We start from the raw sequence: 25,896 nt of genomic DNA on the forward strand, positions 1-25,896 counted from the left end.
CGATTACCTTCACGCGCACTCACTTTGCCGTCGCTTGCTTTGGTCTTCTTTTAACTCAAACAATTCTCTGAAATTGCTAAAAACTTCTTAAAGCCAACTTCTCTATGACATAGCTCTCGTTTCTAAAAACCTTCACCAAGGTATGATTGTCTCCAGCTTCAAACATGTGGTGTCGTTGAGAGAGAGAGAGAGAGAGAAAAAGATCTCAAACCACCTCTTGAATCTTGTCAGCGGCTCCAAATAGTACCCACTGCTCTGCTTTTAACAACTCGCGTTGCTCCTATAGTTGACAACTCTCACTGCTTGAAAGACCTGTGCCCCTAAAACCGCCAGCTGGTTTCCTCCTGCAAGCCTTCTACCATAACGAGCGCAACAACAGCCTGCTCTTTGCACGACTGTAGTGGCCTCCACCTCGCACGCATTCGTGCAGTTGCTTAACAGGGTCAAAAAACCCCCTGCTGCTCCTCGCCGACTCCCCTTGCCAACCTCGTTCGACGACAGTAGAGCCTCCTCGTGCTCTTCGCGTGCTTCTGCTTTCGCTGCTCTCGGTCCTTGGGTCTTGTCAACCTGCACGCCCTCGTCCGCCAAAAACTCCTCTTCTGCTTTTTGGCTCTGTCAACCTGCTACTTTTCTTCTGGCGGCTCCTGGCTGCTCGACGACGACCCTCTCCTCCTCGCGTGCTTTCTGTGAGCCCCTTTTCTGACATGTCAACCTGTTGCTGACGAGACGATTTCCCATGCTTTTAAGTCACCCGACCCTCCCTTTATTATTAGGGAGCTCATCGTTTTCTTATTCCCAAAATAACTTATGTGTTCTATTCAACAATAAGCAAGCCTTCACATGCTCATCCCCTTTCAAGTTGGCCATCGCTGTATTCAATGTATTCGGACCAATTGAAAAAAAAATAAAGCCCATCAAAAACCTTCACGAGCGTACCACCTTTGGCTTGTATAACAAACACTATGGTAGGTACAATGCGCACTGCCATCATTTTTGTAGCCTCCTTGACTTCGTCGATGTCTAGTTTGTAAAACACCACCATAGCCTTGATTTAGCTTAGCTCTTTAAGCACACGTTGTCCGGCACAAATATCGACCAAAGCTTCGCCAAGCACATCCTTATCGTTCATGAGTGCTTCAACCACTCTTGCATCGGCATGAGTGATACCGTTAGTCGAGATCAAATCCCATAGCATAATCTTCACTTCAAAAACTTCTGACATTGACGACTTCAGACTCCAAGTTATGATATAAAAAACTACTCCCACGATAAATGACGGCCATTACAAGCTTGCCATCTATGCTCCCAACCATATTCCGATCACTCATTAAAAACTCTTAATATACGACTCTTGCATGAAATTCTCCATTTAGACGTATGACAACACGACATCCATCCCCTCTGAACCTACACATCCTTCGGCATGTGCCAACCATCTTCATGTTTCTAATCTTCATAAGCAAAATTATCGCCAGAAGCTTCTTCTAGCGAATACATCTCATCATCTTCTTGGCATTCTCCAGAATCTATGTCACCCAGAACCGCTTGTCCTTCACGCTTCTTGAATAATTTGATCCTCTTTCCTGCAATGGGTACTTTAAGCTTGGTGCCATCAAGTTCTCTAAGCTTGTAAGTTCCATTATTATAAACGTGCAGCACAACATAAGGTCCAAACCATCTCTTAACCATTTTACGCATGGCCGAATATTGATTTTCCAACTGCTATCATAAACAAGTATCCAATCTCCATCTTTGATAGTATATGGTCTCAACCTATGCTTCTTGTCAAATGCGGCTTTATTCTTCAATCGTGCCTCCTTGACCTTATCTATTGCTTAATCAATGTCTTCTTGGCATCTTTCAAGCTTCCGAATGCGCATAGCAAGCAAGTCTTTAGTTGACATTTCTGATTCCCATGGCAGTATGGTCCAAGAAACAATCATCTCTTCTATAGGCATGATTGGCTTTTGCCCATACATAAGTTCAAATGGCATAAATCCTATAACTGAGCTATGAGGATTTATTTCAGCCCATAAAGAAAAAGGTAAAAGTTTAGGCCAATCACCAATTCATCCTCTACAAGCCTTGGCCAAAGCTTTAACAATAGGCGGATTTCCTCTTTCACTTTTTCCATTACCTTCCGGATTATATATTGGAGTGCGTTTTATTTGCGAGCTTTCAATTTCGAGCTTTTGCAATCAAATCCAATTTTGCGAGCTTCTTGATTTTAGATTTGGAGCCTTTTCTAACGACAAAAAAAATTAATCCAAAACAAAGACATCAAAATATTATACACGACCAAAAAGATCTATAATCTCACAAAAAATTGGCTTAAGATTTTCGGTCTCTTTTAACGATACACACCAAAGACATGTACAAGATTCCAAAAGCCCTAATTTTGAGCTTGTACAATTGTCTAGATAGATACCACAAAGCATGCTTCTCTTACTAAAAGGAGAAATAAAGTCTCATATGTCTAGAAAAACTACTCCACATCTAATACCATAGAGAAATCTACTTCAATGCATACCTCTACAGGGAAATCTCTAAGATTTAGGCTCACTACACCACAGGCTTTATCTTGCGGGTTTGCCCTAATACAAATGCAAGGTCTGTGGGAGTTAGTGCAGGATGATGAATGACCATGTGCTCTTTTGGTTGAAGCCCTAGAATATGTACATACACATAGTACATGTGCTTACATGCCAAAAAAGATTTATGTGTAGATTCTCTCTTCTCAAAATCGGGACAGGTGCAACTAGGTTCTACCTTAATGTGTACATCATAACAACTCTCTATCAATATTCAAAAAACTATGTGTTGTTTACTTTCTAATTTCTCGTCCAAGAACGTTGCAACCATGCTTGCAGCTGACTCCAATCTCTTTTGCGCTTCTTTGGAAATACCATGTCTCCACTTACCCTTCCTGCTACTACTGGAGCCTCCTTGTGTAAGAGTAGCATTTGTATTGTTCATGCGTCGTAGTGGTGTTGCAAAATCTTCAAATTGAAATCCACTTTGTACCAAGCTGTCACTCTCTTCCTTTGATAAATTGGTTCCAATATCCACTTGCCAAAAAGTAGGAGCGACAGGTGAGAATTTAACTTGCCTCTATACTTTTTATGTGTGGCCTACTTCATAATTGCAGAATCATATCCACTGTGCAATTGTCTTGTCTTTAAAAGTTCTATCAGACAAAAAACAAGGAGCAACCATTCCCACATTACGGCTTTGTAATTTGTTACCACAACTTTTCTTCCCTACCATTCTAAAACATTTCCTCATGCAATTGGCTGGCATCCTTCGTAAAGCCCACTCTTCACTGGCAACTTGGACCTCTTGAATACACCTTGCTAAATTCTTCCCACGCTGCACTGGAATGCTATCTCCTACTTCACTGTCAGTGACAACATATACTTCTTCATTATCCTCTCTATCAAAAATGTATACTCCGTGGTCTCCCTCTGGTTTTTCGTTGTCTTGCTTCCATTACATATCCAGGTTTATGTGAGCTTGTACCGACTTCACATGTTTTCTTCTTCTGTTGTATTGTCTCTTTGTCACCTTCCATCACAGGCTCCTCATACAAAGGACTACCAGCAACCAAGCCTTTTAATGTACTCGTAAAATGATTTGGATTTGGAGATTCTCTGCGTTTGGAACTGGCCATCATTTCTTCTATGGAAGGGCCCGTTCTGACGTATCTGCCTGTGGTGTATCCCAATCTTTTTGCACATTAAATATATGCATTCAAAACATCACTGACACATGCATCATAAAGTGAGATTTTACGTTTACCACCTTCACGTGCCAGCCAACTAGCATGGATACTCTCGGACAAGTTTATACTTGGAATTGGAGCTCTCTCCCATGGACTCTTAGTGACCTATAAATACAAAACAATTAAAACCATATAAATGTAAATCTCTGTTTTCAAGTATTTAATAAGAACCAAAAAAATGATTGATATACCATTGTCTCAGCGCTTCCCCAATGGGCAATCCGTTGCTCCCACCAATTAAACCATCTCTCTAAAGCCTTTTTATTATCCCCTATCACATATTTCACCCACCATTCTCGTATTGTGGAAGCTATACGAGAGGCCTCATTTGTAGTCTTTGCTAAGCGCCATGCTTCACACATTTCAATGTGATGCATTTGTCTATCTGTAGCGACATGTTTTTTTGTATGTTTGTGTAGACTCTGCTCCCAATGGAAAAGACACGAGCGCTCCCTTCCCTCCACCAAGACATTTGTCGTTAGGTCCACCTTGGCGTGGAAAACGACTTCCATGAAAGAATGGAAAAACACACCGTTTTTGTAGCAATAGTATATTGTCGTAACCATCACCAACAACCTGACCCTGTTTAGCTTTCTCATTTGACAAAATAATTTTGAATCCCCTATTTTGAACAAGGGTCATCATTTCCTCAAGAAAATGGTTAAGCTCTACATCACTGGCTTCTAAATCATCTTCTTTAGTCAATGATTGAAATAGCACTTGACGAGCAACTAACATATGTACTTTTCTAGGACCCCCCTTCTCAATCTTTAAAACTGTCTTAACAAGATTGCGCACTTTTTGAAGAGCTGCCCTTCTAGTACCTGGCTGTACATTGTGGTCATGCACTCCCAGATGGATCACCAAACGTGTTATTGTTGTTTCCTTTGGCATCACATAATAGATCATACACTTGCAAACATTTGAACAAGTGACCGTTCTGTCACAATAGTGGCAGGTTATTTTAGATTTACCTTCACTAGCAGGATAGCCCATGCTGATTTGTCTGTCCAGATGTCCATGAAAGAAGGCATCATTGTATTTCATTTCACCAAGGTAAAAAGGGCATGTCACTCTGCATTGAAGGCTTCCACGACAATAACTCAAACGCAAAGTGAAATCTATGGCCATGTTGGTCGATACTGGGCGAGACCAAAGGTGACTGTCGTACTTCTGCTCCATACCGAGCATCCTTTTATTGTTGTGAATTGGAGGAAGCTCGAAACAAAAATTGCCATTATAAAAATTTGGGAGCTCGTCAACCTTTTTGGGAGTTCCACAAATCTCTAAAAGTTTAGACAACCTGCACGATTTACCTTTGTCTTTCATCCATGAAATGATGGATATATCCTTTGAATACTCCTGCATTGTATGCTCCACCCCATCTTGTGTGTCTTGAAAAGGTCGTGGTGACCTGGTTAGTTCCACTGTCTCCAAAACAATTGTGTCTGTACCTTCATCAATATCAACATTTAAATGTGATGGAGTCGTGCTTTTGTTACATGGTGTAGCGAACATAGAAGAATCACCGACTTCTTCATTTGTTTCTAAACTGTCAGCACCCACATAAACATAGCCATCTGAATGAAGAATGTGGTAAGCTGAGGACAGATAATGGTCAAGAAGGTAATGCTTTTGATCTTCATGATCCCATCTAGGCAACACATTGACCTTAGACTTAGAGCTCCCTGTCTGAACGACTGCTTGCAAGCCTTCAAACTGAATAGAAGGAGGCAATAGGCTTTGAAGAAAATATTGACTAAGTAGAAGCTCTCCATTTCTTAATGAGACTCTATAATCCATATGAGCACCATTAATCATCCATGAAAGCATTGATGTAGTTGTAGCTGTCATGGTTGAGACAGACAGGGAGGAATAATACTTGAGGTAAAAAAAATGACGAAAAGAGAAGGAAGAGAATGTGCATAAGGTACAAAGAAAGTGTAAAAGCATGCAGCTGCAAAAAGTTATTGCTGCGTTCATTGAAAACTGTTCGAGATTTAATTCATTCATTGAAAACTGTTCTAAATAGATTTGGAATATTCACTCTTTAAGATATGCACAGTCATAGCCATTAAGATACATTTGAATCAACATGTTGTCAAATCCATCTATTCACCTATCGAGCTTTCAAAATCTCCCCAAATACACGCATATTAAAAAAATGAACATAGGAGTTATAAAATATACGATGTTTTAAAATTATTTATAATATATGTGTATATATATATATATATATATATATATATATATATATATATATATAGTATAGAGTATAGTTTTTTATATTCCCAATTAAGCGCTTTAAAATTAAAATGGACATAGTATAGTATATATAGAATATATGGTATTTAGGTATATAGTATATATAGTTACATTACATTATACCAACACCAATACGGGGCCAGTCCAGTCCAGTAGTAGTATAGTACCTGTCCAGCCCAGTAGAAATCAAGTCCAGTCTAGTAGCTGTCTGGTCTATTCCAGTCCAGTACAATACCAGTCCAGTCCAGTACCAGTCAAGTCCAGTGTAGTCCAGTCCAGTACCAATCAAGTCCAATCCAGTACTAGTCCACCCAGTACCAGTCGAGTTCAGTCGAGTCCAGTCCAGTACCAGTCAAGTCCAATCCAGTACTAGTCCACCCAGTACCAGTCAAGTCCAGTCCAGTCTAGTACCAATCAAGTCCAGTCCAGTAGAGCAGTACATTACCAGTCCAGTCCAGTACCAATCAAGTCCAGTCCAGACCAGTCCAATAGCAGTACAGTACCAGTCCAGTCCAGTACCAATCAAGTCCAGTCTAGTAGCAGTCCAGTCTAGTCCAGTACTAGTCCAGTCCAGTACAATACCAGTCCAGTCCAGTACCAGTTAAGTCCAATCCAGTACTAGTCCACCCAGTACCAGCCAAGTCCAGTCCAGTCCAATATCAGTCTAGTCCAGTACCAATGAAGTCCAATCTAGTAGTAGTCTGGTCCAATCTAGTCCAGTACTAGACCAATCGAGTACTAGTCCACCTAGTACCAATCCAGTCCAGTCCAGTAGCTGTACTATACCAATCCAGTTCAGTTCAATACCAGTATCAGTCCAATCTAGTACTAGTCCAGTCCAGTATCAGTCAAGTCTAGTTCAGTACAGTATCAGTACCATCTCCAGTTCAAATCCATTACTAGTACTAGTACAGTCCAGTACTAGTACCAGTACAGGATAAGTCCAGTCCAAGATAAGTATCAGTCCAGGATAATCGAGTCTAGTACCAATCCCAATCCAGGATAAGTTCAATCTAGTACTAGTCCAGTCTAGTCGAGGATAAGTTCAGTCCAATACTAGTCCAGTCCAGTCCAGTAGCACTACAGTACGTTATATAGTATATAATGTTATACTTACAGTAAAAAGTATATAGTAAATAGACTATATAGTACATAGAGTATATTATATATATATATATATTGTGATTAAACATATATTGTACATAATACAGATTATAGTAATGTTATATAATATTTATCGTTCATTTTATCATTTTCCTCTAACCGTTTTCGTGAAGTTTCAAATTTTGACCCGGGACACCTGTTGGGAGCTAGTTTTGAGGATGCTAAGGTCAAAATTTGGAAAAGTTTTGTATGCAAGGATTGTAGTCCTCAATAGGAGGAAAAATATTTCTTCTTTAAGCTTTTTCAGATTCCTTCATTTTGATGCTCGTTTCAGCCAGTAGATTAGGAAAAAAGTGAGAAAATGTTGTTTTGCGCTGTTTTTGTAGAAATTATCAACTTGCATGTGAATTTTCAGCCAAACTGAGTTGGATATGAATTTTTTGTATCACACAACTGTCTAAGAGCTCGACAAGGCGAACAAATTCATGTGAGTTGGCCCCGGGAAAATTCTGAACCATTTGGGAGTTACAGCTCGCTGAAAATGGCCAAGAATCGTGGACTTCAAAAATAAAAAAATAATAGTAAAAAAAAAAAACTCAGTTGTGGCCGCTTTGCTTAAGACTAGAAAGAGGTCAAAAATAGTGAATGTCAAAGATTAGGTTTGAAGCATTACTACTTCGAGAACCAATCGTCTACCTGCTCGAGCTAACACAGTCCACTACCATCGTGCGCGCATCATGTTGGTGCCTCCTCTCTCTCTCTCTCTCTCTCTCTCTCTCTCTCTCTCTCTCTCTCTCTCTCTCTCTCTCTCTCTCTCTCTCTCTCTCTCTCTCTCTCTCTCTCTCACACACACACACACACACACACACACACACACACACACACACACACACACACACTATTGTCGTTGCGGCGCCGGAAGATAGACCGCAGAGAACCGTTCAACGCGGAAAAAAAGGGAGGCGCAGAGCCCGTCCACGGATGATGGGCGGACTCTGCGTCCCCCTTCTTTTCCGCATTGAACGGTTCTCTGCGGTCTATCTTCTTACGATGACTGGCTTTCTTCAAGTTCTAATTAAAAATGATTTTGGTGTTCATAACAAATCTATCTGATAAATTGTATGCTTTAATCAGAAATTACCAAAACAAGGGGGAGCTCTGCCCTCCCCCCCTTTTTTTGGACATTTTGGATTAAAGCATACAATCTATCAGATAGATGTCATTAAATTTTGGGATTAACTCCACAAAATTAATGAAAATAGCACAAAGCTCACCAAATCTACAAAAAAAGAGAGAGGCAGAGCTCCCCCATCATCCGCGCGCGCGGATGATGGGGGAGCTCTGCCTCCCCCTTTTTTTGTAGATTTGGTGAGCTTTGTGCTAGACTCCACAAAATTAATGAAAATAGCACAAAGCTCACCAAATCTACAAAAAAAGAGAGAGGCAGAGCTCCCCCATCATCCACGCGCACTCCACAAAATTAATGAAAATAGCACAAAGCTCACCAAATCTACAAAAAAAGAGAGAGGCAGAGCTCCCCCATCATCCGCGCGCGCGGATGATGGGGGAGCTCTGTCTCCCCCTTTTTTTGTAGATTTGGTGAGCTTTGTGCTAGACTCCACAAAATTAATGAAAATAGCACAAAGCTCACCAAATCTACAAAAAAAGAGAGAGGCAGAGCTCCCCCATCATCCGCGCGCGCGGATGATGGGGGAGCTCTCCCTCCCCCTTTTTTTGTCAATTTGGTGAGCTTTGTCAACGGTATTGTAGGAAAAATGCTTTTGCTTGAGGTTATTGAAATAAAACCTAAATTATTTGTTCAATAAACACATCAAAAACGCACAAAAAAAAGAGGAGACAGAGCAACCCCATCATCCGCGCGCGCGGATGATTGGGGAGCTCTACCTCGCACTTTTTTTTGTAGATTTGGTGAGCTTTGTCAATGGTGTTGCTGGAAATAGTCTTTTGATTAAGGTTTTTGAGATGTTTTTCCCCCATCATCTGTGTCGACAAAAAAAGGGGAGGCAGAGCTCCCCCATCATCTGCGCGCACGCGGATGATGGGGAAGCTCTACCTACCCCTTTTTTGCATTTTTTATGTGGTCTTATATAAACTAAAAACTATACTATATATATGTGTTGTGTAGATAATGGCACCAAAGAAGGATAGCAAGAAAAGAAATCCTCCAGTCTCTCCTTTTAGCAACCGTCAAGTGAGCATGAAGCTTAGGTCCGGTTGTATACCAAAGGGAGCTATCCATCAGGAGGCATCATCACGAGTCCGACATTTGGACACTCCACCAAATAAAAAGAACAGGATTCTCAAAAGGTGTGTTTTTATTGATGATGAGACTCAAGTTGATGAAGACTCCAACAACATCGAAGATGACGTAGAGATCACAGGTAAATTATGAGTGTATGCTATAATTTTATGTCAATACGTAGTTTATATTATAAATTTTTCAATGGTAGATTGTTAAATTTGATGGACGTTTTTTTTTGTTTGGAAAGTTTGGTAATTAATAACCATGTGGGAGAGCAAGAAAGGGTGAACCATTTTTTATATACATACCATTGATAGTTGCTAGAGAAAATATTAAGTATTGTTTTTGTTTATGTTGGAGAAAAGGTCCTTAAATCTCATGTGAGAGCCCTATATAGGGTGTGCAGTTTTTTTTTTTAAAAAGTTGTCTCCGTACAAAGGAGACTCTGGCAAAATTTCTGTAAATTAAATACTTTATACTATCTAATCCTAATTGCATATGTTTTTGGACAATTGAATGTTTGTCACTTGTTATCTCTATGCAGAGACCAATGTTCACATTGAAGATCATTATGACAATGAAGAAGATAGTGATCTTGAACGGGATGAGGAGAATAAGCATTCCAAACACCTAGGCAAGCAAATTTCGCTTGGCTTGATGAAAGATGTTCTAAGTCAGTTTTATGTAAAGAAGAAGACACTACCTCCTCCGCGGTTCCACTTTGTCGACTCATGGTGCATGAGGCTGTTAGGTTTGCTAGAGATGATGTAGAATGGCTCATTTTCTCATTTGATTCTGCTGGGTATTTGGAAACTATGGGGCATTTCCTTGTGTCCGTTGGGGATTCTAGAGGAGATATCATTCCCATGACCGCAGCGGATTTGGAGGAATGGGGACCACTTTGGCGGGAAAGAAATGCTGAGTTCGAGAGATCACTTGGTAGAGAATGGCAGGAGCTCAAAGGAAATTTTTTTTTGGTATGGGATGAAAACCATAGGCTAAAAACATGGTGGAAGAGAATCAAAGATAGTAAGATCTTTCACCTTTTTCACTCTTTTGTTGTGAAGCTTTGTTTTTACAAATGATGATTTTTTTGTGTGTGATAGAGTACTCGGACAATGGTCAATACCATGTTAGTGTTCATTGCCAATTCCTTGAGTTGTCCAGAGCAAAAGAAGCAGAGTTGCTTCTTGCACTTGACACTTCCAATGCGTAAGTTTGTTAATGCATGTTGACTCTCATTTTTTTGCAAGCAATGCTTGTGTTCAACTCTTTGTTTTTAATTTTTCTGCAGCATTTCCAGGGCACATGTCATGCCAAACATCACTCATGAAGTTTATATGTTTCAAAGATTTGGCATGGCAAATAAAGATTCAATCCTTCAAAAATTGACACCTGATATGAGAGAATGGGCTAGGGTGGAGATGACTGTGGAGGCAAGGTATTACCATGGTGCTGCACCATGATACAGTAATTAATGTAAAATTTTATTATGGTTTCAATATAGTGTTTTGTATTAGGATGAGTTCACTGCATTTATGTCCAAAGAAAGAGCAAAGCTAGATGCACTTGGACTTAATGATGTTGAGAAGAAGAAGAGACTGAACAAGGCCACAAAGGTAGAAGAGGAACGGTTGAAAGATAGGGGCTACAAGTACTTGTCAATCGCCAATCCTCTTAATGGTGATGAGTTCTTCAAGTTGCTTTTTAGCATTAGATGGGATGAACCTGGAATGCTAAAGATCACTAGAGATAATCTCTATTGTTTGACAAGCTCTAAAATCACTCCTGAGAGGTATTGAAGCTATTAGTTTCTCATTTTTAATTGTATTCATTCCATTTTGTTTTTCTATATGATTAAGTGGTATGTTGTTCTTATTGCTTGTAGAAAGAAGATAATTTTGCATCTCATGAGCCTCACTAAGTCTAAGGATCCACAATATCTTCATTTTGGTGATTACAAGGCTTTTAGAAGTTACATGAAAAAGGAGACTTATTGGGCTCACTTGCATGGGGAGGCTACACTTATGATTGAAAGGATGCAAGTAGAAGCTCCACACTTTCCTAATTCTTTTGACCTATTCTACAAGATGAGCATGAAGAATTATATTTTGTAGGTAGACGTTTGACCATTGTTTTTAAAAGAATATAGACATGTTTTAATTTACACAAGATCAAGTTGAGTGCGCTTTTTGATTGTTACTATGTATGTAGGCTTTTATTTATCTAATGGATGCGGTGAAGTCTTCCGACTCTAGTGAGAAGATGCCAGAGCTTTTGTTGTCGGCTAAGAGAGTGATTTACAGGTTTGCATCTTCCACTTGTACTCTTTGCAAAAAAAGAGCATTTCATTTTTTTGTCATGGTTTGGTGACAGTAGGTCATTTCCAGAATGATGAAATTTCATTTTTTGTTTACAAAAAACCCTTAAATTCCCTGTGGAAGCCCTGGATATGGGGTGGATGGTTCTTTTGACAATATGCGTGTGTATAATGTCTGTTGAAAACACTTAAATCCCTTGTGGGAGCCCAAGATAGAGTTTATGGTTTATTTTGAAAAAGTATTCTCCATACAAAGGAGACTCTGACATTTTTATTTTGGATACATGACATTTATTATGACATTGTGTTTATATGCTTTTCAAAGTGGATGATGCTCTAAAAATTGTGTAGATGGGTTATGCAATGCGTTGAGGCGCAGGAATTGAATGAAGCCCCATTATTCACTAGAGAGTGGATTGATGTACGTGATGAGAATACAATGTTCTCTCCCTCTTTGATTGAAAGGAATCTAACAACATGGGAAGCCAAGGTTTGTCCTTGGTGGTTGGATTATCCACTAGGAGTTATTCCAAAGCAAGAGTTGGAATTACGTAAGAGTAAGTATCTTAACACTAGTGGCTCTTTTATTTTGAGAATGTATATGTCTTACTTTAGTACTAATTTATGTGATATTGTGCTATACGGTTGTTGAGTGAAGGGTTTCAAAATGAGAGTGATGAGTACTTACAGGAGACACAAGAAGAGTCTCTCCCTCCCGTTTCTCAAGGAGTTACTCAAAACACCATTGAGAGTGGCTCTCAAGGTACTCCACTAGCAAGCAATGTACTCAAGAAGGGTAAAGGGAAAATGGAGCCTCCAAGTACATCAAGGAAATCCACTCCTTCTTCATGCCTCCCATTGTGCCATCTGTACAGCTTGGCATGTCCTCTTTGGGAACCACTATACCCCATATGGCACCCTCTTCTAATGTGCCCACTACATCCTCATTGGTGCACACTACTTCGTTTGTTGCAGAGTCTTCACTTGGGCGAGAGGCTTGGGAGAGAAGGCCGATCACACGATCTTTGGTAAGTTTAAGAAAATAGTTAGCATATCTGTCTTCCATATTTCCTAATTCAAAGCTAATTTGGATAATGCTTGCAGGGTTCCATTACCAAACTATTGTAGATGTTTTGCTTGTGGATATATCACAAATTGATAAGTTTGCCCTTGATAGGTAGATTTTCATAGTGCTTACTTATTTGCATTTTCTTCTTGCATTGTTCTATGATTTTGAACATAATTCATGTTTGGTTTTTTTTATAGCATCAACAAATTTTTTGCCACACAGAATACAAATCTATATAGCAAAGATGGTGTGCCATGTCGTGAGGTTGCTAGGCTTATCTTTGCAGATTTTCCTACAAGTTTGCTTGTGGATAGTGAGGGCGAGCTTTTTGCAATGGGGCCTCTAAACCCAAACCAATGGGCCTACCCTCACAAAATGTTCGTAAAGAGGTACGCACACTACTTGGGGAACCACCTTCTTTTGGGAGTGGAGAAGAAAACCAATCAAAATAACATTTGCACTCACCCACTCAAGCAACACACTTTGAGAACCCTTACTCTATGTACACTTTGGACACTTGACACCATCAACGATTATGCAACCCAATGCCGTGCATCAAATGTAAATATGCAATTTGTGAAATAGCATTCACCTTCTCCCCATAAGAATACCCATGATACATCCAAACTCCTCTTCTCTCAAGGACTCATAAAAAAATCATGCACACAAGACGTGCCTCTCAAAAAACACACAAGAGAATCACCTACATCGAACTAACACACTTTGCATAGAGAGCTCATCTCCATCTATGCAATGCCGTGACACAAATAAAATCACCATGAGAGGTAACCACATGCATATGTAATGAAGCAAAAGAGAGTTGGAGTGAGAAATTCCTTTAGACCAATTGAATAAGTGTGGAGAAAACAAACCAATGGTAAATTGAGAATAGAACACTTACTTGATTTCTTGCACACCTTTTAAGGGGAGGACAGATGTTGGCTAACCATCACGAATTGAGGCACTTGAAAGTTTTGAAGATGATTTAATGATCACTAACATAACCATGAGAGAGATCATGATGTATTTACAAGTTATTGAGGTGCTACAAATGATGTTATTGGGTTGATGGAATAAGAGATTGTAGAATAGAAAGAGTGGACGATAGAGTTGCACTTCCTCCAAAGAGGAGGGTTAGGAGGGAGGATGTGAAAGAGGGAGAGTTGGGGTTTTCTCTACTATTGTTCAAGAAACAACATGAAGTTGAAAATATAGGTGTGTGTCATTGAGTCTCGCCAAGGGGACTATTTATAGTTGTGTAGGAGTGGGATTATGCTACACTTAATTAGGGTGAGTGATTAGTCCTAATTAAGTGTCCTTTGACCACTCATTGAATATTGGACATAAAAGGGACTATTTTTTCACCAAAAATATCATTTTTGACCGTGAAGGCTCCATAGGGGTACATATTGTGGGTGGGCCCCACCATGAGGCCCTAAGGGTGGCTCCTGCGGGGTATCTCAACTTGTCTGTCTTGGCATTTAGAAAGCATCTTTAGGTTGGTCCCATCACATGCAAGTGACCTTGAGCACTCATTTCTCTTCTAGAAGATGAGTAGGGGAAAAATAAGATCTCACTCTCTTGATTTACTTGATTTAGAGTTCCCTTTTGCTGCGAATCTGACAGATTTAGACTATTTTGACCATAACTTTTTACCTGTAGCTCGGAATGACATGCTTCAAAAGGCAAATTTGACCTTCTCAACATGTTAATTTGATATGAATTTTTACTATTATTCATGCCCATGCACCAAGGAATTTGGTTTGGAAGGTCCACACTAGGCTAGGGAACCTTTTGCTTCCAAGTCTTCTTATATGGGCCCTTTGCTTGTATGCATCCAAGGGGAATCATGCTTTTTCAAAAGGCTATGATGCTTAAACAAATAGAGGAGGGCCCAATATTATTTTCTTGTGAAAAGAATATACAATTGGAGTCTTTTTGAAAGGAGAAAAACTATATGTATATTCTTAAGAGATATTGGGCCACCTATGTAGGGGGCATAGAAGACTTGTAGAGATGGACCATAATCTTTGGTAAAGACAAGTGGAGAGCTGATTTCCATGGTAATTTATCTATATGGGATGGAAGATGGATATATTATTTTTCTACTACTGATTCACAAGAGGTAAGAAAGTTTGGGGGTAGATAGTTGGTTATTGTATGCTTACTTTTATTTACAAAGAAAAAAAGAAAAGGGTGGTTATATAAATATATGACTAAGGTGACATTTTTGGGAAGAGTACAATGTATGTGTCGCCACAAAGGTTAAACGAAGAGGGGGAATTTACTCTAGATAACTTAATAGCGTAGAAAAATATATACACATATGAGGAAGAGGACGTTGAGTAGGCTGAAAAATGTTGCAAAAAGATGGTTACCATTTTATGCCACTCATATTAGCCCTCCCCCAAGCCTAAAGATATTCATATCTTTAGGAGGACGGTGTTGCTGTTTTTTCTTTCTTTTTTTTCTCTTTTACTCTTTTACTCCATTAGACCTGCTTTTCATTACCTCAATCCCATAAATCGGAGATGGGAGGGTTGCCTTGGGTATGTTCAGATTCCAAGGCTGGTTCTTCTTTGCACATCAAAGCTTTAAAAATAGGTGGAGCATTTGCCAAGCCGAAGGGAGCCATGCCAATTTGGAGCTTAGACGATGTCGGTAGATGACTACCTACCAACGGATTGATACGTTGAAAGTAGGGCTTTAATCTCCATCCATTGACTCTGGTCTTGTGGAGTTTTCCTGATAAATCTGCTAATCTGTAACTACCATTCCCAAACTTTGTTTTTATCATGAAAGGTCCCTCCCATATTTGCAAAAACTTTTTGTCAAGTCGAGTATCACGTCGGTTATCATAGCGAAGAACCAACATACCTTCCTTCAATCCTTTCCCCTTGAGCTTCTTGTTGATTTTGTCCCTTTGGCTTGTCGCTTTGGTGATGTAGTGATCAATGGACTCTTCTCTATCTAGCTCAAGTCATTGGAGATCTAAGATCCTTTCATGTAGAACCTCTTTTGGTTTTTTGCAACTGTTGCAAGAACGCGCAAGCTTGAGAGCTCTACCTCAATGGAGAGAAGTGCCTCCTGTCCATAAACTAGATGAAAAGGGGTGAATTGGGTAGATACCTTGAAAGATGTCCTATACGCCCAAAGAGCAGCCGTCAAATGGCGATCCCAATCATTAGGTCGGTCCACAACCTGCTTAGAAATGATCTTACATATCATTCCATTCACTTTTTCCACCAATCCATTGCATTGAGGATAGTAGGGTGTGGAATGCAGGTGTTTCACTTTTAACCTCCTCAAGAGATCATTCAGAAGGTCAGCCCTAAAACCTGGGCCTCGATCTGATAAGATTTCTAGGGGTGTTCCAAACCTACTACAAATATGGTCAAAAATAAACTTTGATACCTCTTCAGCTGTGATTCGGGTTGTGCTTGTTGCTTCCGCCCATGTAGTCAACACCCATGATGATGAAAACCTTCCCTGTAGAAGTACGAGGTAGGGGACCTATTGCATCCACACCCCACTTTTCAAAAGGGCCATAAGATATTATTGGGACTCGAGGCTCATATGTTAGTCGTCTATCCCCAGAAATTTGGCATGGCTTACATGCCTTACACCAATATTGGACATCACGATGTAAGCTTGGCCAAATAAACCCTGCTTGTAAAATCTTCCTACTTGTAATATCTTGAGAAAAGTGACCACCACAGACATCATCTGAACATGAAAGAAGAATTTTCTCTATCTCTTGCACACCCGGTACTCTCCTCAAGACCAAATCTTTCCCTTTGTGATATAAATCATCCCCGATCAACTGGTAAGGTGTGGCCTTCTTAACTAGTCTATGTCTTTGCACCTTGTCTAAGTGTTTGGGACACTCACCTGCTTGTAGAAAGAAGATAATGTCTTTTATCTCCTCTTGACCTTGATATTTGGGTTCATATAGTTTCACACCTCCTACCGCCATTTGAAGCTTTTCATTTGCGAGTAAGTCTGCTTCCTTGTTATGAGTTCTCACAATGTGTTGTACCTGTGTTGCTTTAAAACCCTTCATCAAAGCTCTTACACTACTAAGCCACTCAAACAATGTACGATTCTTGCACCTCCAAGTCCCTTGGATTTGCCTGAACACTAGCAAAGAGTCACCTTTTATAATAAGTATTTTTATGCCTAATTCTTTGCATTCTTCTAACCCAAGGGTTAGAGCAGCATACTCAGCCTCATTGTTAGAGTGAACATTGGGTAGAGTGATAGATTTTCTAACCATTACCTCCTTTTGTGGGTTTAAAATGATGATCCCCCCTGCTGCTTTGTCTTGTTGGCATTGATAAGCTCCATCAAAGCATAAAGTATGGGCATTATCAATCTCCTTCACTTTGAACTGTTTTGAGCCTTCCTCTCTTTGTAGTCGTGATCCTTCCCTTTCTCTCACTTTGTAGGTGATAATGTCTGCAAGTCCTGCTCTTGTGCTATCTTCTACAAGGAAAGTGTATTCAAATTCCTGGAGTTCAAGCACCCACTTTGCTATTCTAAATGAGAGGCTCATGTGTTGTACTACATATGGTAGATTGTGCTCTAAGGTGAGAAAAACAAATGGCACAGGGAGAAGATACGATCGAAACTTCCTTACCGCAAACAAGATTGCAAAGACCACTTTCTCCATTTCAGTGTATCCCTTCTCGGACGGAGTCATCACCTTGCTTGCAAAATAGATCGGCCTCATGTATGATGTTTTAGGATCTTTTTGCATCAAAACAACACCAATTGCTTCGAAACCTACACTTGGGAGTGACATAGTAGGTCTCCTTTGGATCTGGTGGCATTAGGATTGGGAGAGAGCTAAGAATGCCCTTCACTTCCTCAAAACATTTTGCATGTTCCCTCCCCGATTCAAATGTAGATTGGCTTGCCAACCTATGCAAAGGGGCGATGGCTTCTGCTAGGAGATGGATGAAGTGAGACATGTACCTCACTTTGTGGTTGAAGGTCATTAGCTCCTTAGTTGTTGTTGGTGGAGATAATGACAAAAGGGCCTCTACTTTAGAGGGATCCACTTGAATTCCTTGTGAAGAAACCACATGGCCTAGCAAAACCACCTACGATTCACCGATATGACACTTCTCTAGGTTGATTTGTCCCCCAAATTGATGGAGCCTCTTAAGCCCCTCTTCAACCTTTTGGCAGTGAAGTGATCTACAACTATAAATACAGAAATCATCCATAAAGACTCTTATAGATTTTCCAAAGAATGGCTGACATACAAATATTGTGAATCTCATGAAGGTGCTAGGAGCATTGGTGAGCCCAAAAGGCATTACTCTGAATGTAAAACATCCCCAAGGTGTGATGAAGGTGGTTTTTGGTTGGTCCTCTTCTGCTATTCTAATTTGAAAATATCCTGAATACCCATCACACACAGTGTAGCATTCGTGACCTGCTACTTCATTCAAAATTTCATCTTGGAAAGGGAGAGGGAAATGGTCCCTCTTTGTCGCAGCGTTGAGGGGTTTGTAATCCACGCAGACCCTCCACTTACCATTCTTCTTGGGAGTGACTATAATAGGTGATACCCATTCGGAGTTGGATACTGGATAGATGCAGCCAGCCTTCAAGAGTTGATTCACTTCTTGTAGGAGAGCCTTTTGTTGCACAGATCCTAGTCGCCTTAACTTTTGAGCCACGGGTTTGGTCCCTGGTTTCAATTCAATTCGATGCTCTATTACATCTACACCTCTTATTTGTGAGTAGTCTGTGATAAACAAATTGGGATACCTCCTTAACATATTGATGTAGGACCTCTTCTCCTCACAAGTAAGATCTTTTGCAAGCATCTTCTCAAATCCTTCTTCAAGGTGGTGTCACCTTTCATCCCCTCGTGTGTGATTGTCTGTTGGCTTTTCTTCTACAGAAACATCTTGGGTGTTGGCGTTGAATAAAATTCCCATTACCTCCAGAGAAGACTCCTCTTCACTGGCTGATGCACTGGTTGATGCTTCCTCATCACTTGAGTAAGGACTCTCCTCCTCTCTCTCTTCATCTACCGTGGTTTCATAGTTGATATCTAGTTGCTTTCCTTCTCGCCAATCATACACCACCGGTTGACCCTTCTTAAGAATCAAACGACCACTTCCCCATTTTTGATCTGCATTCACAGCAATGAGCCAAGGTCTCCCTAGGATGATTGGATAGCCCTCCCCCTTAGCTGGCATGACATACATATCCACTCGTGCATCTATGTTACATACAGAGACTTTTACAGTTTCAATGATCCCCAAACACTTCACACTTGAGTTGTTGGCTAGCCTAGCTTGACAATTAGAGGACTTTGTAATTTCAAGCCCTAACCTGTTCATTGATTTTTCCGTGATCACACACATTTGAGCTCCACCATCAACATATACATTAGACTCCTTTTTACCCCTTATGTAAGCATCCACAATGGGTTCCACATCTTTTTGTAGCTTTGAGGCCACAACCTTAATGGAAAGATTTTCTTTCTTTTTTGGAATTCTTGTACTTACCAACTTTGGCCATTGCCTTCTTACTTTGGCTGATAGGTGTAGAAGTTGAGGCCATGAAATGTTTGGATTTTGGGTTTGTAAATCCTCCAGGATGTTGTAGGGCTCTAGCTCCTTTCCCAATGAGAAGTCGTTGATACCAATTTCCCTTCGCCTTGATCTTTTCTTCCTGCTACTTTCAGCTTCTTCCATCTTTGACTTCTTCTTGTCCCTTCTGGCTGAATTTGTTCCTTCACTTCTCATGTCTTCATCCTTATCATGTGCTCTTGTGCGTTTTTCTGCCGGCATAACATCAAAGTTTAGAGTATGCTCATCTATTACCTCTTTTAGCTTGATGATGTTGACTCCTCTTTCTTCCTCCTCATGTGGGACGAGAGGTATATTTGCTAGTGGTGGTGGTCGACGAAAGATTTGTGGGCCTTGAGCTAGTTCTTGCTGCACAGTGAGAGGAGGCGGTCTGGGGGGATATATGTCTCCCGCAAGTCGCCTTGGATGTGGACAATTGTACATGCCATGGCCCATTTCATTGCAATTCCAACATCGCAACTCTTGAGCTTGTCTTCGTTAATTGCGATTCCCTTCTCTTGGTTGTCGTTGTTGAGGTAGGCCCTGTACTAGATTCAGAGTGAGGTTCTCAAGTTGTTGAGTTAGCCTTTGTAAAACCTCTTGTTGAGAGTTATCTCCTATTTGTGAAGATTGTGCAAGAGGGGCCCTAATTGGTGCTTCCATGGTTTGTGAAGACTCCCTCTCACTCACTTCATTCAAACCCCTTGCTCTATGTACTTGGAAGTGTAGTTTTCTAAACTTGATGATGGCTACCTCACGTGCTTCTTCGAAGGTGGATGGGAATTTTAGCTCTACTTTAGCTTGTAAAAGTGGATACAAGCCAACCATGAATCTCTCTTTTTTTAGAAAGTTAGGTGCACCACCGTGATTTTCTAATGTAGCCTCCCACCTACCCCATAGATTGACAAAGGTTGCTTCATAAGAGGGATAGTCTTCAAGTGATACCTGCTTATGTCCAATAAGACATTTCCATAGTCCTTCAGAAGTATCACCTTGCCCGAACTTGGAGAGGAAGCTTGCTCACAGTCTTTCCCAGTTGCACTTGATTTGGGGTTGAAAGGTCTCATACCATGCTTTAGCTTCTGCTTTTAGAACCAACGGGAAGGCTCGTAGCTTTACTTCCTCTTCATCTCTCCCGGATATGAGATGTGCCATCTCCAAGTTGTTAAGAAACTCTTGCGCATCTTCCCCACTTCTTGCATAGAACGTGGGAAAAGAACTTGACATTTTGTTTAGACTTTTTGAAATTTCTTTTCTTAAAAGAAACTTTTCTCTTACGGGCCGCACAAGATTGTTGACACTATAAATCTGATTACATTAAAATGAAGATGTACACATCCATTGTTAATTCGTACTTTATCATAGGTAGAATAAATGGATTAATTGAAGCATTGATTTCATTGAGGCGAGTGGATCCAAATATCCTCCTTATGATAGATTGAAACCTAAACTTAGTTGCAATGATTATATGAATGGATTGCCGAGCAATAGGCCTAAAAGGTTCATTGTTTTGATCGTGATTCATGTGCTACTCCTCGTTGTTGGTTTGAAGACCTCGTTCCTTCATATGGCCCTTGAGCACCCCTTCACCACTCCTTGTTCCTTCCTTTAAAACAAAATGAAAATGTGAACATCAAAAGAAGTTTCATAATTGATGATTGGAAGTATAATTGGATTGGGTGATGCCAGTTTCTCTAAGTATTTCTGCACCAAACATAAAAACAATGCATTGCTTGAAAAAGACTTTTCTATCTATGTGAACATTTACTCTAATGTGTTGTGCAAAATGAAATGGATAGATGGGAACTCCATTGTTCATCACTAAAAAATTTGAAGGTAACTTGGAAATATGTTCCTCAGTGGGGGCACCACTTTTATGAGGGCGAGCTTTTTGCAATGGGGCCTCTAAACCCAAACCAATGGGCCTACCGTCACAAAATGTTCGTAAAGAGGTACGCACACTACTTGGGGCACCACCTTCTTTTGGGGGTGGAGAAGAAAACCAATCAAAATAACATTTGCACTCACCCACTCAAGCCACACACTTTGAGAACCCTTACTCTATGTACACTTTGGACACTTGACACCATCAACGATTATGCAACCCAATGCCGTGCATCAAATGTAAATATGCAATTTGTGAAATAGCATTCACCTTCTCCCTATAAGAATACCCATGATACATCCAGACTCATCTTCTCTCAAAGAATCATCAAAAAATCATGCACACAAGACCTGCCTCTCAAAAAACACACAAGAGAATCACCTACATCGAACTAACACACTTTGCATAGAGAGCTCATCTCCATCTATGCAATGCCGTGACACAACTAAAATCACCATAAGAGGTAACCACATGCATATGTAATGAAGCAAAAGAGAGTTGGAGTGAGAAATTCCTTTAGACCAATTGAATAAGTGTGGAGAAAACAAACCAATGGTAAATTGAGAATAGAACACTTACTTGATTTCTTGCACACCTTTTAAGGGGAGGACAGACACTGGCTAACCATCACGAATTGCGACACTTGAAAGTTTTGAAGATGATTTAATGATCACTAACATAACCATGAGAGAGATCATGATGTATTAACAAGTTATTGAGGTACTACAAATGATGTTATTGGGTTGAGGGAGTAAGAGATTGTAGAATAGAAAGAGTGGACGATAGAGTTGCACTTCCTCCAAAGAGGAGGGTTAGGAGGGAGGATGTGAAAGAGGGAGAGTTGGGGTTTTCTCTACTATTGTTCAAGAAACAACATGAAGTTGAAAATATAGGTGTGTGTCATTGAGTCTCTCCAAGGGGGCTATTTATAGTTGTGTAGGAGTGGGATTATGCTACACTTAATTAGGGTGAGTGATTAGCCCTAATTAAGTTTCCTTTGACCACTCATTGAATATTGGACATAAAAGGGACTATTTTTTCACCAAAAATATCATTTTAGACCGTGAAGGCTCCATAGGGGTGCATAATGTAGGTGGGCCCCACCATGAGGCCCTACGGGTGGCTCCTGAAGGGTATCTCAACTTGTCTGTCTTGGCATTTAGAAAGCATCTTTAGGTTGGTCCCATCACATGCAAGTGACCTTGAACACTCATTGCTCTTCTAGAAGATGAGTAGGGGAAAAATAAGATCTCACTCTCTTGATTTACTTGATTTACAGTTCCCTTTTGTTGCCAATCTGACAGATTTACACTATTTTGACCATAACTTTTTACCTGTAGCTCGGAATGACATCCTTCAAAAGGCAAATTTGACCTTCTCAACATGTTTGATATGAATTTGGAATATTCTTAATGCCCAAGAACCAAGCAATTCGGTTTGAAAGGTCCACACTAGGCTAGGGAACCTTTTGCTTCCAAGTCTTCTTGTATGGGCCCTTTGCTTGTATGCATCCAAGGGGAATCATGCTTTTTCAAAAGGCTATGATGCTTAAACAAATAGAGGAGGGCCCAATATTATTTTCTTGTGAAAAGAATATACAATTGGAGTCTTTTTGAAAGGAGAAAAACTATATGTATATACTTAAGAGATATTGGGCCATCTATGTAGGGGGCATAGAAGACTTGTAGAGATGGATCATAATCTTTGGTAAAGACAAGTGGAGAGCTGATTTCCATGGTAATTTATCTATATGGGATGGAAGATGGATATATTATTTTTCTACTACTAATTCACAAGAGGTAAGAAAGTTTGGGGGTAGATAGTTGGTTATTGTATGCTTACGTTTATTTACAAAGCAAAAAAGAAAAGGGTGGTAATATATATAAATATATGACTAAGGTGACATTTTTGGGAAGAGTACAATGTCTGTGTCGCCACAAAGGTTAAACGAAGAGGGGGAATTTACTCTAGATAACTTAATAGCATAGAAAAATATATACACATATGAGGAAGAGGACGTTGAGTAGGCTGAAAAATGTTGCAAAAAGATGGTTACCATTTTATGCCACTCAGTTGGTTTAGGACCAATCCCATTGGGTAAGTAACTTTTGTTTGGACTAGTACCTACAACTAACTATGGTTGTATGCTTACATGTCATCATTCACTTTTGTAGAGGGCATGAGTGTTCCCAAGTGGAACACATTTTCCAGGGGTCTAGTGACAGGGTGCATGGATGTTGCTCGTGAGTTTTTGGCCAATGAGGGGTTTTTAGTGACTTGTGCTCTTACGTACATGGACTCTCATGTGTAATAAGAAGGGATATCGGCATCCACTCACTAGAGAGGCGGTAAGATAACAAACTTAGTTTCATAGTTTAATTTCCTAACTAAAAACATTGTAGCTATGCCATTCATTCTTTGAGTTTTTTTATTCATGCAGGTACTTGATCTTACCATGTGTATTTGGTATCGTATTGGCCATCCTGTGCCACACTATGATAGAGAGGCAGGGGACAAAATTGCCGAGAGATTGTTTCCAGCAGATTGTAGCTACATCATAGATGATGTAGTCTTCCCCATTGAGATTGATGTTGCTATTCTTAGAGGCGGGGCAGAGCGGTATTCTTTGTTCTTTCGGTAAGACTAGTCCAAAGTATAATACTAGTGAATGTTATGGTATATATGTGTTTGCATTCGGTTTCTAATTTATTTTTTATATGGTCAGGTGGTTGCTGGCAACATTTACTGAGCCTCATGATTATGTTTTGGACTTGTTTGTGGGGTGTGGTGGTTTGGGCCGAGCTTTTGCGGAAGATATGAGGCATTGCATGTGTCTAGAGCTAGATCATGTGCTCTATGAAAGATGTTTGACCGATATTGCATGTGGACCTGTGAAATGTTGATTGTGGATGCACATTTGGTTGAGGAAACTCTATTCTGACAGTACACATCTTCATGTTTTGATTTATGTTTTTATGTACATGGCAGTCATATGACATCGACATGGAATTTTGGTATGCTCCATAAATTTCATTTGGATATTTCATTTGTGTTTGTTTGGTACATGATCGCCACATGATGTGGAGATGACTTTGATTGGAGCTTTCTTTTGTAGGTAGATTATGTTAACACCATTGGCTTGTGTGTTGATTTTTGTGAGATAACAAAATCATTAAAGTGATGGAAATAAGAGTTTATGTGAAAGAAATCCCATGTGGGAGCCCACGTTTTCAGTACATCCTCAAAAATACATACAAATGGTGCTTTTTATAAAGTTTCATTTTGCATAAGCATAGACATGCTTCCATATTTCGTAAAAGTGTTTTATAGTTGAAGGATTGTACTGTAAGGTTTTGAGTTTTTCCACTATACAATGATATTTAAAGATATCATTGGTGTAAAATTTGGGTTTAAAAGCTCGAAAAAACATTTCCAATTGTAAAAGCTTGAAACCGAAAGCTCGCAAAAATAAAACCCCCTATATGGTGTAGTAAGAGCCAACTTGACCGATCGAAGAACTCATAAGCTTCATCTACATCTAATTCTCCTCTATCTGCAGTAATCTTCCCAATGCAACCACATCGACAAATCACATCCTCAAGCCAAAACTTGCATACTAAACTTGTAGCTTTGGTACGCAAATCTCTTCCTTCCACGTGGTTAGTGAGATCCTCTCTGGCAAGAACAATATACCTCATTTACCAAATACCGACTGGCATAGTAATCAAATCTACAACCCACTTATAATGCATAGCCAATGGATAAGTAGGATGTAACTCATCTCCATGTCTCACATTTGAATACTGTTGACAAACCATGCAAGTCTCCACAAATCGAGAAATATCTCTGTACATACCTTTCCACCAGTAGCGGTCTTTAATCTTGGCAAATGTTGCCCACATTCCTCTATGTCCTGCCCATAAATTCTCATGAAACTCTTTTAATTACCTGTTGTTGTTTTACTTTGTCACATACTACTCATTGTGGTGATCCTCCTGGACGTTTTGGCTGCTTCCACAAGTGCCCATCTTTAAGGAGATAACCATAAGCTTTCTTCTTGATCCTCCTGTATTCTTAATCACTCCATTCCTCTTGCTTGGTGAGAGTGTTAAGATAACGGCCTATCAAAATCCACTCTCCATCGTACATCTCATCTAAAAAAGATTCAAAAACACGAGCAAGAACACTACAACTTGCATGCAAATGAGAAGAAGTATAAAACTTTAAGCCCACATCATCACTCTCTGTAAGCATTTCCTCCTCATCTTCATACCTGGCTCTTGATAACATATTTGCTACCGGATTGTCCCTTCCTGCAATATGAAAGAATTCAGGATTGAGAGACTTAATGAAAGCTATCCATCGTAACATAGCAATGTCCGGAGTGGAGCAACTCGTAATCATTCCTATCAATGGCAAGCAATCAATCTCCACTACAACTGAAGCTCTAATAAAATAATCCTTGTCAGACTTTAGAGCAGTAGAAACACCCCAAAGCTCTCTCTTAACCTGTGGGTAACTTCGTTGACGAGTGTTAACACCTTTGCACCAAATCGAATAGCATATCTATGACCATCCTCATCATCTTGACCAATAGCCCAACCAATGCCTGTAGG

General features: G+C 40.0%; 2 pseudogenes; one reads left to right on the forward strand and one right to left on the reverse strand.

Moving 5' to 3' along the window:
• Nucleotides 1-1,446: 1,446 nt before the first annotated feature.
• On the reverse strand, nt 1,447-24,978 carry LOC147442803 (uncharacterized; annotated as a pseudogene).
• On the forward strand, nt 11,147-23,921 carry LOC147442804 (uncharacterized; annotated as a pseudogene).
• Nucleotides 24,979-25,896: the final 918 nt, after the last annotated feature.

This window comes from Adiantum capillus-veneris, chromosome 14, assembly GCF_014529385.1.
Source record: "Adiantum capillus-veneris isolate H3 chromosome 14, ASM1452938v2, whole genome shotgun sequence".
Taxonomy (NCBI): Eukaryota; Viridiplantae; Streptophyta; class Polypodiopsida; order Polypodiales; family Pteridaceae; genus Adiantum; species Adiantum capillus-veneris.